Source organism: Chrysoperla carnea, chromosome 1 (assembly GCF_905475395.1).
Source record: "Chrysoperla carnea chromosome 1, inChrCarn1.1, whole genome shotgun sequence".
In the NCBI taxonomy this organism is placed as follows: domain Eukaryota; kingdom Metazoa; phylum Arthropoda; class Insecta; order Neuroptera; family Chrysopidae; genus Chrysoperla; species Chrysoperla carnea.
In genome coordinates this window covers 75842305-75856073 of record NC_058337.1, presented here as the reverse complement: position 1 = coordinate 75856073, position 13769 = coordinate 75842305, and the positions used below count along the sequence as shown (strand labels likewise).

Sequence of the window (13769 nt, the reverse complement as noted above, 5' to 3'; positions counted from 1 at the left end):
TATATCAGTATATGTTGAATCCCCCTCTATACACCGCACACTGTTCGCGACTACTGCGCCCACCATCTACACCGTGTATTACATACGCTTGCGCCACGACATGACGGGGTAGAGATCGCGCGGTGTGCCGGCTAGCAGAAGCACACATTGTGAGACTGGAAGTGTTAGTTCCCTGCCTTCTGCCCGGCCTGCATACAGCAAATGCCAGTATATATTACTCAGCTATAGCCTATCAGCTCAACATATATTATACATATTCTCTACTAAAAAAATATATATTTTACTTGAAGCTTTTCAGTGCTTTCGGGCTACAAAACTGCATCATCAACAAAAATTTTAATTAAAACCTTTCAAAAAAAAAAATTATTTTTGTCGAAATAAATTTAAAAAAAAAAAAAAAACAGTGACACGAATTCTTTTTATTTTTAATTTATCTTTTGGTGAAAGTGCTTTTAATTTTCTTGTTCTAAAACCAAAAAAATAGAAAACTGTGTGGAAAATAAATATTAAAAAATTTCATGTCAACGAAGAAAACTGATACAAGTTTGAAAATTTTTTTATTTTGATTTTGTTTGTTTTTGTGTGATTTAAATAAAAAAAAAAGTGTTTACTTCGAATTTTTGTGGAATAATTCTGTGAGTATTTTTCATAAATTTTATATGCGTGACATATTCTACCCCGAAAATAAAAATAGCATGCATGCTGTTATGTTTATATGATTAATGAAAAGTTAATTTTTAATGACGACGGTATGAAACCTTTCAAAATATAAACATGTGACCATAAAATATTTCAAGCTAGATTTTTTACGGCTTTACAAGGAAGTTATTTCTTGTTATTTGAAAGTAATTTTGTTGTTGCAATTTTTTTTTACATTTTACATTTTATTTTACAAAGAAACTGAAAGCGTCACTAATAGATTTTTTTTTTTTTAAATTAATCTTAGAAAGTTGTGAAATGTTCTTTTATTTAATCCAATAAAAAAATTTTTTTTAAACATTCGATTTATATTTGATGAAATAAATTTTGACATTTCCCGTATAATTTTATGATTGACTTTATTTATTTATTTCTCGTATCGAAATGTTAGATACACCTATCTCGAAAAACATACACGAAATTACTTTTTATTACACATACACGAATAAAAAAAAACATTTTTACGAGTTACATGTACAACTGGTTGTCACATTGAGAATATAAACTCGAATATTACAACTGTCGTAAATTATTTATAGTCTGAAAATAGAACACACTTCATACTAAATAAAAATTATTTAATTTCATCTAATTTACGACATTATTAAATTTAGATTTGCTCTTTCTAAATTTAAAACAACGAGAAAACTTTAAATAAAAATTTTAATATTTCCGCAGTTTATTGTAAGGTACGATGTGCTACAATTTTTTTGATGTCAGGATATTCTTCTTAATATGTTCAGAAAGTAATCAAAATAAGAATATTCGTTGAATGGAAATTGTTCCTTAATCGGACACCAATAAATGTTGTAGAAAAACCGGAACTACAATCAATATCAAAGAAAAAATAAGCTCAAAAATCTCAAACATAAAACTCAAAATATTACAGAGTTGAAACGAATAGTTCCGTGATGTTTCACAAAATTTCGGCTTCTGAACAAAAAACTCTTTAACATTCGCATCAATTATATTTATTCTTTGGAAGTTTCGCAGAAAAAATTAAACTCACCTTTTTAAAAAATGATATAAATTGAGAATAACCTTTTTCATTTTTCGGATTTTCGAATTCCTACATTTAAAGGATAATTTTTCGTTAAATTGACAAATACCTTTCAACAATATAGTTGTAACAATTAAACAAAAGACCCACTGAGAATATAAAGTCGAAGAATCGTTCTTGTTGTGAAGACTTACAAATTATTGCATTTGAACGATGCTTTCTTTCGCTTGACAAATGTTTTCAATAATAAAATTTGCCAGGAATTGTGAAAGACTTGCTTAAATGTTAAAAACAAAGCTTAAATGTTTCGAATACCGGTAGAACGGTTTTTAGATGACGCAGAATTTAAAAAAAGAATAGATTTTCACGTCAATTTCCATTATTTTCTTACTCGTATTGCTATTTGGAAGAAAACAAAATAAAGTTTCCTATAGGATCTACATTTGTGTTCCGAAAACGTATTGGCAGAAATTAGAAAAGAAGAAATCATATAAAGCTTATAAAATACTTACTAAATTATTATATTTTGGCAAAAATTAACCCATATTTTAAATAATACCATAAATTTTTTTTCTGGTTACTGCGCTGTAAAAATGTAAAAAAAAAAAAAAAAATTACCTTGCACTTTGACTTAAAATAAATTTTGAGAGAGAATATTTTTTCAAAAAAACATTTTATATTTCAATTTTTCAATGGAAACAGCTGTTTTTGTTCAATTTTGAATGGTAGCCAACGGACAAATATATTTTTTCTATACAGTTTATTTTTCGTAACTAAATACTTCTCTCAATCTCTGTGAATAAAATAATGCTTTTTTGTAATTTTTTTTTTATACAGAAAAGTTGAAAAACAATTCGTGAAGTGTTTTATACCTCAAATTAACTGTCAGCTTAAAGTATAAAAGTTATGTTAAAAAAAATTATAATAAATGTCTATCTTCGTTTTAATATTCACACAAAAAAGTTTTTAGAATATTTTTTATTAAACTTGCAATTACGAAATTTAAAAATGTTTCCAAAAGCAATGTACTTACTGGAATTGTCTAGTATTCGTATTTTTAGATACAAAACCATACGTGATTAAAAGAACACGAATGTAGGTCATCTTCAAGTATAATTATAAAATTGTTAATTTGTTGAACAGCATTAAATTCTTCGGCGCTTTGAACAAACATATTTTAAAAAACAAAATTAAGCAAGGGCTATGTAGAACGATCTGAAAATAAATAGGGTGTATTTCTTAGAATCGCGAAAATTTACAAAAAACTGCATTTGGAAAATGGTATGAACTAAGATATTTTAACTTCGCATAACTTAGAGAAGCATAGGAGAGGTTTTTAATAAACCTTCAGCTATTTTAAAACAACTAACTTAACGTTGTTGAATTTGTTTTGAGCTTAAAAAAATCCAAAATTATTGACCGTTTCATTATTGAGATATAATAACGCAAAATTAACCAATTTTATTGTTGAACAGAAATAATGATTTAAGAAAGAGAAAATAATTGGTGATTTAAGAGAGATTTCTATTTTAACACAGCACTTGAAATATTCAGCACTAAATATATTTTGAGAAAGAGTTGCGTTGTACATTAGACACAAAAATAATACATTATTTGATTACAAGCATTTATATTATTACCGTTCCTATAGCAAAAAATTTTATCGATATTTGTACGGAGACAAACATGTTAAAAAGTTTGACTGATTAACTGGAGTGATTACAGAGATCATTTTCGAATAAACTTGAAATAATAGTATACGGACAAAAATGCGAAAATAATTTGCGTATATAATTGAAAAGCTGCATGCAGGAAATCATTTTCATTGACCAATTTTGAATTACTTTTACTACTATTTTAGCGTCTCGCCTATGAAATGCTTATAAATTGAATTAATATTTAAAAAAAAAATTTAATTTAAAAATGTTAATTTCCTAAAAATATATAATAGCATTGTAAATAATTTCGAAACGTTCATTTTGTGGAGGTTTCTCAAATATTTAGCCATTTTCTCTATGAAAATGTAGTTCGTTCCCGAATTTATGGTTAAATAATATGCTGTCTTACTCATCTGCTGAAGAAATAAATTAGCTTATTTTACTTTTTTCTATATATAAAAAAAAAGAAAGAACTCAAGAAAATTTTGATATATATAAATGAATTGTTTGGATCGATTTCCTTCACTTTTGAACATGGAAAATTATTCTAGGTAACCAACAAAACGGAGCGGAACAAACAGGATCATTTCATTTTTGAAATTTTAAATTTAGGAAAATGCAGTCGTTTGTATGCTATCTTAAATTTATACAAATATAGATTTTATGGAAAATCGGTAAATAGTATTGTTTTAAAGGATTATGCTAAATTTGAAAATATTAACTTCAGTAAAAAAGTCATAGTAAATAAACTAATCATTTTTGAATCATACAATTTTAAGAAGTTGTATGCTTTTATAAGGAGCAAATTAAAAAAAAGTTCTCTTTAGAAAATGAAATTTACCTTGAGGAATCTCCAATTGATGTGTATAATAAACGTCCATATGTTTTCTGCTATGTACTTACACAAATGTAAATGGCAAATAAAAGCTATAAAGTTGTGAAAATTTATTTAAAATCTTTATATGACATATTTATAACAGACATATCGTAATATTCATATATATACAGACAGATTTTCCATAATAACACAGTGTGTTTAAATAGGAAAAACAAAAGACATGTCGATGCCCGTAAGGCGAAAAATCTATGTTACCACTGTTATAGTTACACGTTATATATAGCATACCAGGAAACTTTCTATACTTACTATACGCTAAAAAACATATTGTTACTACACAGTTGCATCGTCATAGTACACATGTCACACAGAGAAAATTCACTAGAATTTTTTTTGCCATGTTTGTGTATATATATGTGTACTTTTCCCATTAATTCACATAGATTTTCCGTTTTTTCTGTTTAATATTATGTATTTTATTTAATATACAGTGGCTTTCTTGAACATATGGAGAAAATCTAAGAACAAGTACTTAATATTTATTCGTTGTGTGCGTAGTCATGGTAGGGACAATAAAATCGATACCAGTGCTTCCAGTGAAAATTTTGGCGATAAAGGAGGCTATTATGACTAATTTGTAGTTCTTTACATTTTAATGTTTGTAGAAAATGTCAAATTAAAATTATTGAAAAACACTAATTAATTAAACTTAATGCATTAAAAAATGTGAAAATAAGAAATCAACTTTTTATTATTTAGCACATTTATTATTTTTCAAATGTAAATTATCATAATTATTTATTTAAATTTGTGAGACAATAATATTAAATTTTCAATGTAAGTCATAAATGCAATCCATACAATTATATATGCATCCATACACTTCTATAATTAAAGTAGTGTATCGTTACCATGGAAACGCCTCCCATAAAACTCACGCTCAGTGCGAATAGCTTAAGTATTTTGTTATCGAGAAGCTGATATGAAAATTGTACCTAATTTATAAACATTGTACTTGCGTACGGGAAGCGGGAGGGCCTTAAAAAAAGTAAAAGATTTAAATAATGACAATATAAAATGATATATAATATTTTTGATCAAAAATAAAAATATTAATTGTGACTTATTGACAAATATATTAATTGGGCCGTTATAAGAATAAAGAAACTAGGCACTTTTATATAGATTTTTATATTTTTTAACGATTTGAAGCAAATTTAAATTTCTTTGAAATAATATGACTGACACTTTGAAAATTAACAGTTCAATTATTTTGGTTTTAAAATTAACAAATTTCTAAAATATAATTTTAATATTCTTTATTTTATTCTCTTAAATTAAAAAATCATCAAAATAATTAATTGTAATGTAATTTTCATCATGTAGCATTTAAAACACATTTTTTTTATACAAAAAAGTTCTAAACACAATTAGAAATTCATTTACAACGTCTTTGTGTGGCTTCGGAAAATTTTTGGTAATATTGTATTTTGTATATCATTTTTTCTTTAATTTTATTGACTTTCATACCGTTAAATAGTTCCTAAATTAATTTAAAGTATAACGTAAAAATAATTACGTACAAGCACCATATTATTAATTTGCAACAATTTTTTGGTAATTGTCGTTACTTAATTAAAAATATTTACTTACATCATTTCAAATAAAATCATGTTTCATTTTCACCGTAAATAAATGAAAATTATATGTAAATATATTATAGTAACGGCTTTTTTGATCATTATTTAGAAATTTGCTCTGTATTTTTGGCATAATATGATGATAAAATTTTAAACTGGACTTTTCTACATTGTAGAAATCTAATTGTTTAAAATTTTACTTGCGGGATATGATTGAAACCCACTGTATATTTTAAGGGCATTTATAAAAGATAACAATTTTCTCTGTAACGTTTTTTTTTTCAAGTTTTTTTTAATATGACAATGAATTATTTATGAGGAAAAATTATATATTTTTATATTACTTTGCTGGTATTATTATTATACTCGTATAGAATTGTGTCTTTGTTTGTTGTCGTATCAATGAACACTGTTATAGTCAGAGTGTCACGTTTGAAAATAAATATGTAAACGTAATATTTATTTATTGCCTTTTTATAAATCTTTTTTTTAATGAGCAAATTGATTTGCCGTTTAATTTATTCTTAAATGAGTTATAAAAGTCCTTTTATAAATATAATAAACGATATGAATCAATGAAAATTAATCTTATTAATGTATTTTTTTAAATATATTTTTTAATAATTTAGAAATTTGACAGCCCATTGCGGATAGTGTAAATTATCTGACTTAGAATTAATTGAACTAACCTTTCTCAATCGAGTTTTTCACATGAGTTTTTGCCATTTTATATTATGACAATCGTGTAATTCTAATCAAAATTTTACAGAATATTGCCGCAAGGGTCAATTCAAAGTTTATAGAACATTTTCACCAACATCAATACCAATTGTACAGATCATTATCAAAATTTACAATTATTTCTCAAAAAAGTTGTGAAATTGCAAATTATCTCATACATCTTTTTTTTTTTTACTTATCAATTTAATTTTATAAAATTTTCACGATTCCTCCACCATGTTTCTATTTCTAGTATATTTCCTAGTTCTCAAATGATTTTGTATTATCATCAGAACTAAAGTGAACTATTACAAAATAGACAACTTCCTTAAGCGGGGCAAACAATCAATCAAATTACGACTACATAAAGGTTGAACGTTGCAAATTAAACGATAGCTCGAATTACTACTCGGGCTTAAGAAAATATTTTCTCGATTAAATTGTATACGGTGTAGTAACTAAAGTTTTTATTGGAAAAAATACATAATTTGAAATTTTTTCACAAAAGAACTAGCAATTTTTATTTTAAATTTTTACTTATCAATTCAATTTTAAAACTGTTTCATTTTATAAAATTTCCGAGAATCCTCCACCATTTTTCTAATTTGTAGTGTATTTTTAAATTATTATTTTTTATCATTAGAACTAAAGTTAGCCATGGCAACATCAAATGGGTTCCTTAAAATGGGCAAACAATCAATCAATTATGACAAAGATGATTTTGTATTATCATCAAAATTGCAAAATCAAATGGGTTCACCAACCTGGGCAAACAATCAATGAATAATAAGAAAATTTGATCCAAAAGTACTACGACTAAATGAAGGGTGATTGCGTTGAAAACTAAACGAGAACTCTTGAAAAAAAACTACTCGAACCTAATAACATTCTCTCGTTTCAATTGTTTGAGGTGAAGTTAATGAAATTTTAGAAATTTTTCATTGGGAACAAGAAATGCAAAATTTGAATTTTCCAGTAAAAAAATTACAATTTTTATTTAAAATTTTTAGCACAAGGAACGCCAATTTCTATTATATGTTTGTTTTAATTTTCTTTCAAAATAAAATTTGAGATTGCCTTATATTTACAAAAAAAAAAAAAATTCAAAATTACAAATGATAATCACCGAAGCTGTATCTCGTTTATGTCACATCAGATCTAAAAAATAAAAAGGCATTTTTTGGTGAGCGGAGAATTACTGGTAGGCCTTTCTCTGTCTCTAGCTATCTCTAAAATCCTGTATGCACAAATCTACGTCATACAATAAATTACTGGTAAAATGCAAATTTAATACAAAATTGATATTTTTGTTTTTGTTTTTGGGGAAATGATAATCGAAATGTTTTATTATTTAAAAATGTGCAAATATTTTACGTTTGCATAAAATATAATATATTTTCTACATAAAATGTTTGCATTAATAATATATATAGTTACGAGTTGATTTGTGTTTGAATGAGTGAGTAAGGGTAGATTGACTGTATTTTACTGTGCATTGGAGGGTGGTGGTTTTATATGTTGTGTGTCGTTCTGATGGCTGGCAGGAAGTAATGGATACAGTCTGGTCGAATTTTAATTTAGATTAAATTCGTTAATTCAATTGCCTGCTTTTGTTTCATTATAAACCATATAAATGATATGTGTTTATGGTGTATAAATAATACACAGTGATATTATTTTTGCATTCCCGATTATATTATATTACAAATTTTTATTATATTTATGTTATCAAAATTTTTGTGGATATAGGTAGTTAAACAGATGATTTTTTACTTATACGGTAAATATTTAAATTGAGTAGGTTCCCCGAGTTTCAATATTTTGCCTTAGTCAAATTTTTACACACTTAAAAATTAAAATTAAAAATCGAATTTATTTGCCCAACAAAACCAGACATTTATTGAACTGAAATTTTCATTTTAAGCCATCCATTTTGACTCGTTTCGACGTAACACGTGTAGGTATATCACTTAGGTTTAATCAAAATCTGAAATGTCTGCCAGTATTGTGTGACGTTTATTCAGTCGTTATGAAAGTTACTTGGCAAGCGGCTGAAATTTTTTCAGCTTTACTTACTTTAAACTGTTTTACAGTAGTTTTCGAAAATTTTTCTTCGCTAAATTACATATTACCGCAATACTGCCAGCTTGCGGTGCCTGCCACTGTTATAAAAGTTCATTTGCGAAAATCACACTCGAGTTTATCCGTTTTGCATCCAATCTTTTTTCCATCCCCGAAATCGCCATTAAGGTATCCGTTTTTAAAAAAATGGATACTTTGGGGTACCCTTGCTTTCAAGCGGTTAGAGTCCACTTTTTCTCCCAGTTCTCTACCCTTCCCTCTATCTCGAAAATTGCTGTTCGGCAAATATATGTGCCATGAGAGAAAATGCTCCACATCGACTCAGGTGCTTATTTACCACGCGGCATTTAGGGTTCATGGATTTTTTGACGCGTCATATCCTAGAATATATTGGAATATTTTAATATAAAAGTAACCAACAAATTTTTTTCATCCCAAACGATCAATTAAACAATATAAAACATTCATATAATTTCCCTATTAAATAATTAAATGAAAATTAGAATTAACTTAAAAAATTTCATAAAATTAAATCTTAAATAATATTTACTACACCTAATTATTTATAACATAAGAGCTGAACATGTTTATATTTATTTATTTTTTCAACATTAATTTGGAAATGAACCAATATAAACATAATGACGACGCCATACATTCGAAGAACGTTACACGTTACGTGAGGATAAAATAAATAATATATGATACTTTTATTTATCCACCTATACAGTCACTGTAGTATTTATACAGTATACAGTAGATTGTAGGTACCGCGAATAGTTCTTGAATATTATCTAAAAATTCTTCACTCGTTAATAAATCATCATTTTTTGTTTTTATTTCAAAAATTCATATACCGTAACATATATCACGCACCTATATATGTGTGCTATAACTTAATTTTAAATTGAAAAATATTTTGGATGTTCCGTACCAAAAATTTTTAATAAAAATACCGTTGTAGTGGTCAATTTAATTATTAATTTTGAAGATTTTACAAATTTATATAAACTCTTAAATCCGTTGGATAAAAGTTTTTGTATTATTCTTGATTCAATCTTGTACCGAATTTGTTACACTCTCTTACGTTATGTAAGAATGTTAATTCTTGTAATGTTTTTGATCCGTGAAGTTTATAAACTCTGTTCTAGATGCGACATTTGGCGTAAAATAATAGTTTCATCACAAGCGTACATCACTGAGGTATTTCTGCACATTGATGAAAACAGCAAACAGTAGTCGATTTAAAAAATTGATCGTGCAAGTAGGAATTGTGTTTTGAAAATTTTGGTATTCACTAACTATTTATTTACACTGATCGAAGGCTTTGAAATAATTTTCACAAAAGTATCTCGAGCAGGATTGTGTTCAATTTTGAGGAGTTCCGTTTAAGAACTCGGAAGAGTTAATCGAACCTATACTGTCTACACTAGCTTAGCGTAAATGTTTATTACAGAATAGAAAACTTCTCCGTTTTTCATATATGAAGAAGAGGAGGTCGTGGATGTACCAAATGTAGCAAAAATTCCGCTACTATCAATTCCACCTCGAAGTAGAAACTCGGCTTATAGAATTATGTATATACAGACAATTTTCTACATCCACAAATATGTTAAAAGTAGGAAGAAAAATTAAGTTTTAAAAAATTTTTGAAATATTTTTGACTCAATAATTTGCGCTTTTCTTATTATTTTTCGTTACATATAGCACAAATAATCTTTCAAAGTGATATCATCATTTTAAAATTAATTATTGAGGAAACAATAAATTACAAATAAAAACACCTTTGGTAAATAATATGTATAGAGATACAACTTCATGGTTTCAATTCATGCTTAACCGATGTTTGTTTTTTATATTATTAATCAGTGAAAAACGTATATTTTTTCTCATTCGAATAAATAAAAGTTCTAAGAAAAGTAAAAAAAAATTCTCAAATATCCTACTTTTCTAAAAAAAATATATATATGAAAACTTTCAAGATGTGTGGTGCTTATGCTCTCTTATAGAGTGAACCTCTCTGCTACTTGCTGGCTGTTAAGACTTGGTAAAGCAGATAAAAATGTAATAATATCCTTTTTTTGACATATAGCAATTTGAAAAGTTTTCTTATATCATAAAGAGTGTACGTGGCTCTGGCTATGTTTCTGTTGAATCTATGCTTACGTAAAGTTATTTTTTATTTCTCTTTCGAAAACGAAAATATATTTTTAATAACAAGTTGTAAAATTATGTTTAAAGCTTTTTCATTTTGAAAGTTTTTATATATTTTTAAGAGCTGCTTTCATCATTAATGGCGGATATAGTCGAAGAGGAGTATTGACCTTGAAATAATAGGCAAGAAATACCATAATTTTTGTAAAGATTCTTTATGGCATGAGAGCTGGCAACGATTTCGAAAGAAAATTTTTAGAAACCTGTATTTTGGATATTTAGTTCTTCTTGAAATTAATTAGGGATCAACAAAGTCTTGCACCTGAGGGCAATTTAGTAATCTAACTCGCGTTAGTGAAGCAATCGAATACGTGTGGCTGTTAAATTCAGCCGCAAAACTATCAACTGGCAATTATCATGTTTGTTACTAAAATATATTTAAAATATTGAAAAATTATTTTTAAAGGAATTGTTTAAAATAATTCTAAAATCATAAAACAACTGTTAGGTGTGAGGCGTACTTCATGTCTAGCTAATTTCAATAGGAAATAAAATATGCAAGATTCATTCGTCCTAAAATCCACTTTACATGACGTTGCCAGCTGCTTTAGCATTATTACTTCTAGGATCAATCATTTCACAAATTTATTTGTAATTTGTTCGAAAACTATAATAGTTAGAGTAAAACTTTTCTAAGAACATTTCGAAAACAAAAATATGAGTAAAAAATTAAACAAGTTTCTAAGTGTTCCATTTTTTTTTTAAATTCTGCAATATTTTTCTAAACTATTCCGCCGGTATTGCACCAATTATTAAAAATGATAGCAATAGCCAAAATTATAATAATTTTGTATGTGATGAAGTCACGTGTAAAATTTGTATATACATATGTAGTATATATTCATTAAAGATACGCATTTTAATTACCTTAACATAAAATTAACCCAGGTGTAATTAATACAAATATTTAATGTACATATGTGAGTAAACTCTTAATTAAATAATCAACTATTACTTACTCATTACATTAGAATACATGCACATAGGCCTTAATTACACAGATAATATTCCATTATTTAGTGTCTTTTTCATAATCTTAATACACAATACAATACACGGCTTATGCAAAGAAAGTTGTAAAAATTGTTTCCACTAAAGATGTGCTATACAAGAACAAATTTTCTTAATATTTCTACGACAGAAGTTCATATTACGTTCAAATTTTTTGCTTGTCGAAAAAATATGATAATCATAGGCATACATCTTTTTTTACTTTGACGCCTTCCTTGTTGAGAAACGATAACCCCATAAAATATTTTGACCAAATAATTTGCTAAATTTCGATAGCATAAACATTTATTTGTATTCGTTGTGTGCGTAGTCATGGTAGGGACTATAAAATCGATGGTAGCGATTCCAGTGAACAATTTTAACATTAAAGGAGGCTGTTATGACTAATAATAATATTAAATTTTCAATGTTGGTCATAAATGCAATTCATACAATTTTATATGCATCCATACAATTCTATAATTAAGGTAGTGTATCGTTACCATGGAAACGCCTCCAAAAAAACTCACGCACGGTGCGCATAGAAGCATAAAGCGACGAAACCTTAGTTTGAAAACTGCCTTTCTTTAAATGATAATTTAATGATTCAGGACTTACACGCATGTTATAAAAATAGCATTTATTTAATCTTAGAAAGTACGTGTCTTTTATTTATATATTCGTTAATAATAAAAAGATGTGTGTTTTTAAAAATAAAATTGTAATCAGTAGTTTGTGGGTATAAGTATGTTTTCTTAAGCATTTTTCAGTTGTCTTTTTTTATGTAGAAACATTTAATTACTAACATGTTACTGACTTTTGGGCTAATGGTGTTGCTGTAGTAGCTGATTGTATTTAAGTTTTTTGTTTTTAAAATTTTTATTTAAAATGTTTTTTTTTTGTTACCGTGTGTTTAAAAATTCAATAAAATTCAAGAGAACTAATGTATTTAAAAAAAATATGTTTGCTCTTATCGTTTGTTCAAATTTTGATATTGACACCTTACCAAAATAATCCGTAAACAGTTTTTCTTAACTAACCACAACATATCTAAGTTTTGTCATGACGAATTAATTTTTACAATTATAATTTTTGAAAAACGAAATCTTTTGAGAAAATCTTCGATTTACTGTGACATATTGGTTTTCACTATTCTGTATTTAAGGCATATCAGGTCTGTTTAGGTTAGGTTAGGTTATATTGGCTGTTCACGCAGGACACTCTTAGGCTATAGGGCCCATTGTGATACCACATGCCTTTTACCACCTTTCCGCTGATAATTTCATTTCATTTCATCAGCTCGTCAATTTCAGAGGCTGAGCGGCAGCCCCTTCATGCATATACCATGCACTACACCAGCCCATCACAACTATTAATTAAATTAATTTTGTTGTGACGGCGGGAATCGAATCCGCTACCCTAAGCATACCGCGGACGAAGTTGGTTACGCCTGAACCAACTGAGCTAATAGGGCTATTTTCAAAAATATTTATGTTAATATTAAAAAAATGAATTAAAAATTTTAAAAATCTCGGTTAAAGGAGCCTCGATATCATAAAAGATATAGATAGATAAACTATTTCATTAAAATTTTGATACCAGCGCTGGAAATATTCAATTTTAGTTGAAAAAGAAGTGTTTATGCTTTACCCGTGCCTCTTCGCCAATCTTATAATCAAGCGACTGTATAATCAAGCGGCTAAACAGACGTTCATAAAATACTATCAGCCATATGATACTCAGCTGTAACCACAAACTGATTATCACATCGAACATAGAAAACCCTTCCCTTTTTTCGTGGGGGGGAGGAGTGTATTTAGAACTGCGAAACCTATCATTTCTGACAATAGCCAAACACCAGTGATTGATTGTTAGAGCTTCGTGAATATTGTTTGTATCATAACTTATGAAGTTTGTTGTAAGAAGTC

At 27.3% G+C, this 13769-nt stretch overlaps 1 long non-coding RNA gene across 1 annotated transcript in view; it reads left to right on the top strand.

Moving 5' to 3' along the window:
• Nucleotides 1-492: 492 nt before the first annotated feature.
• LOC123305783 overlaps nt 493-13769 on the top strand; it is a 37001-nt gene continuing 23724 nt past the window's right edge. The window contains exon 1 of the long non-coding RNA XR_006536857.1: nt 493-635. This is a non-coding gene — a long non-coding RNA (uncharacterized LOC123305783). The remainder of the gene's footprint in view (nt 636-13769) is intronic.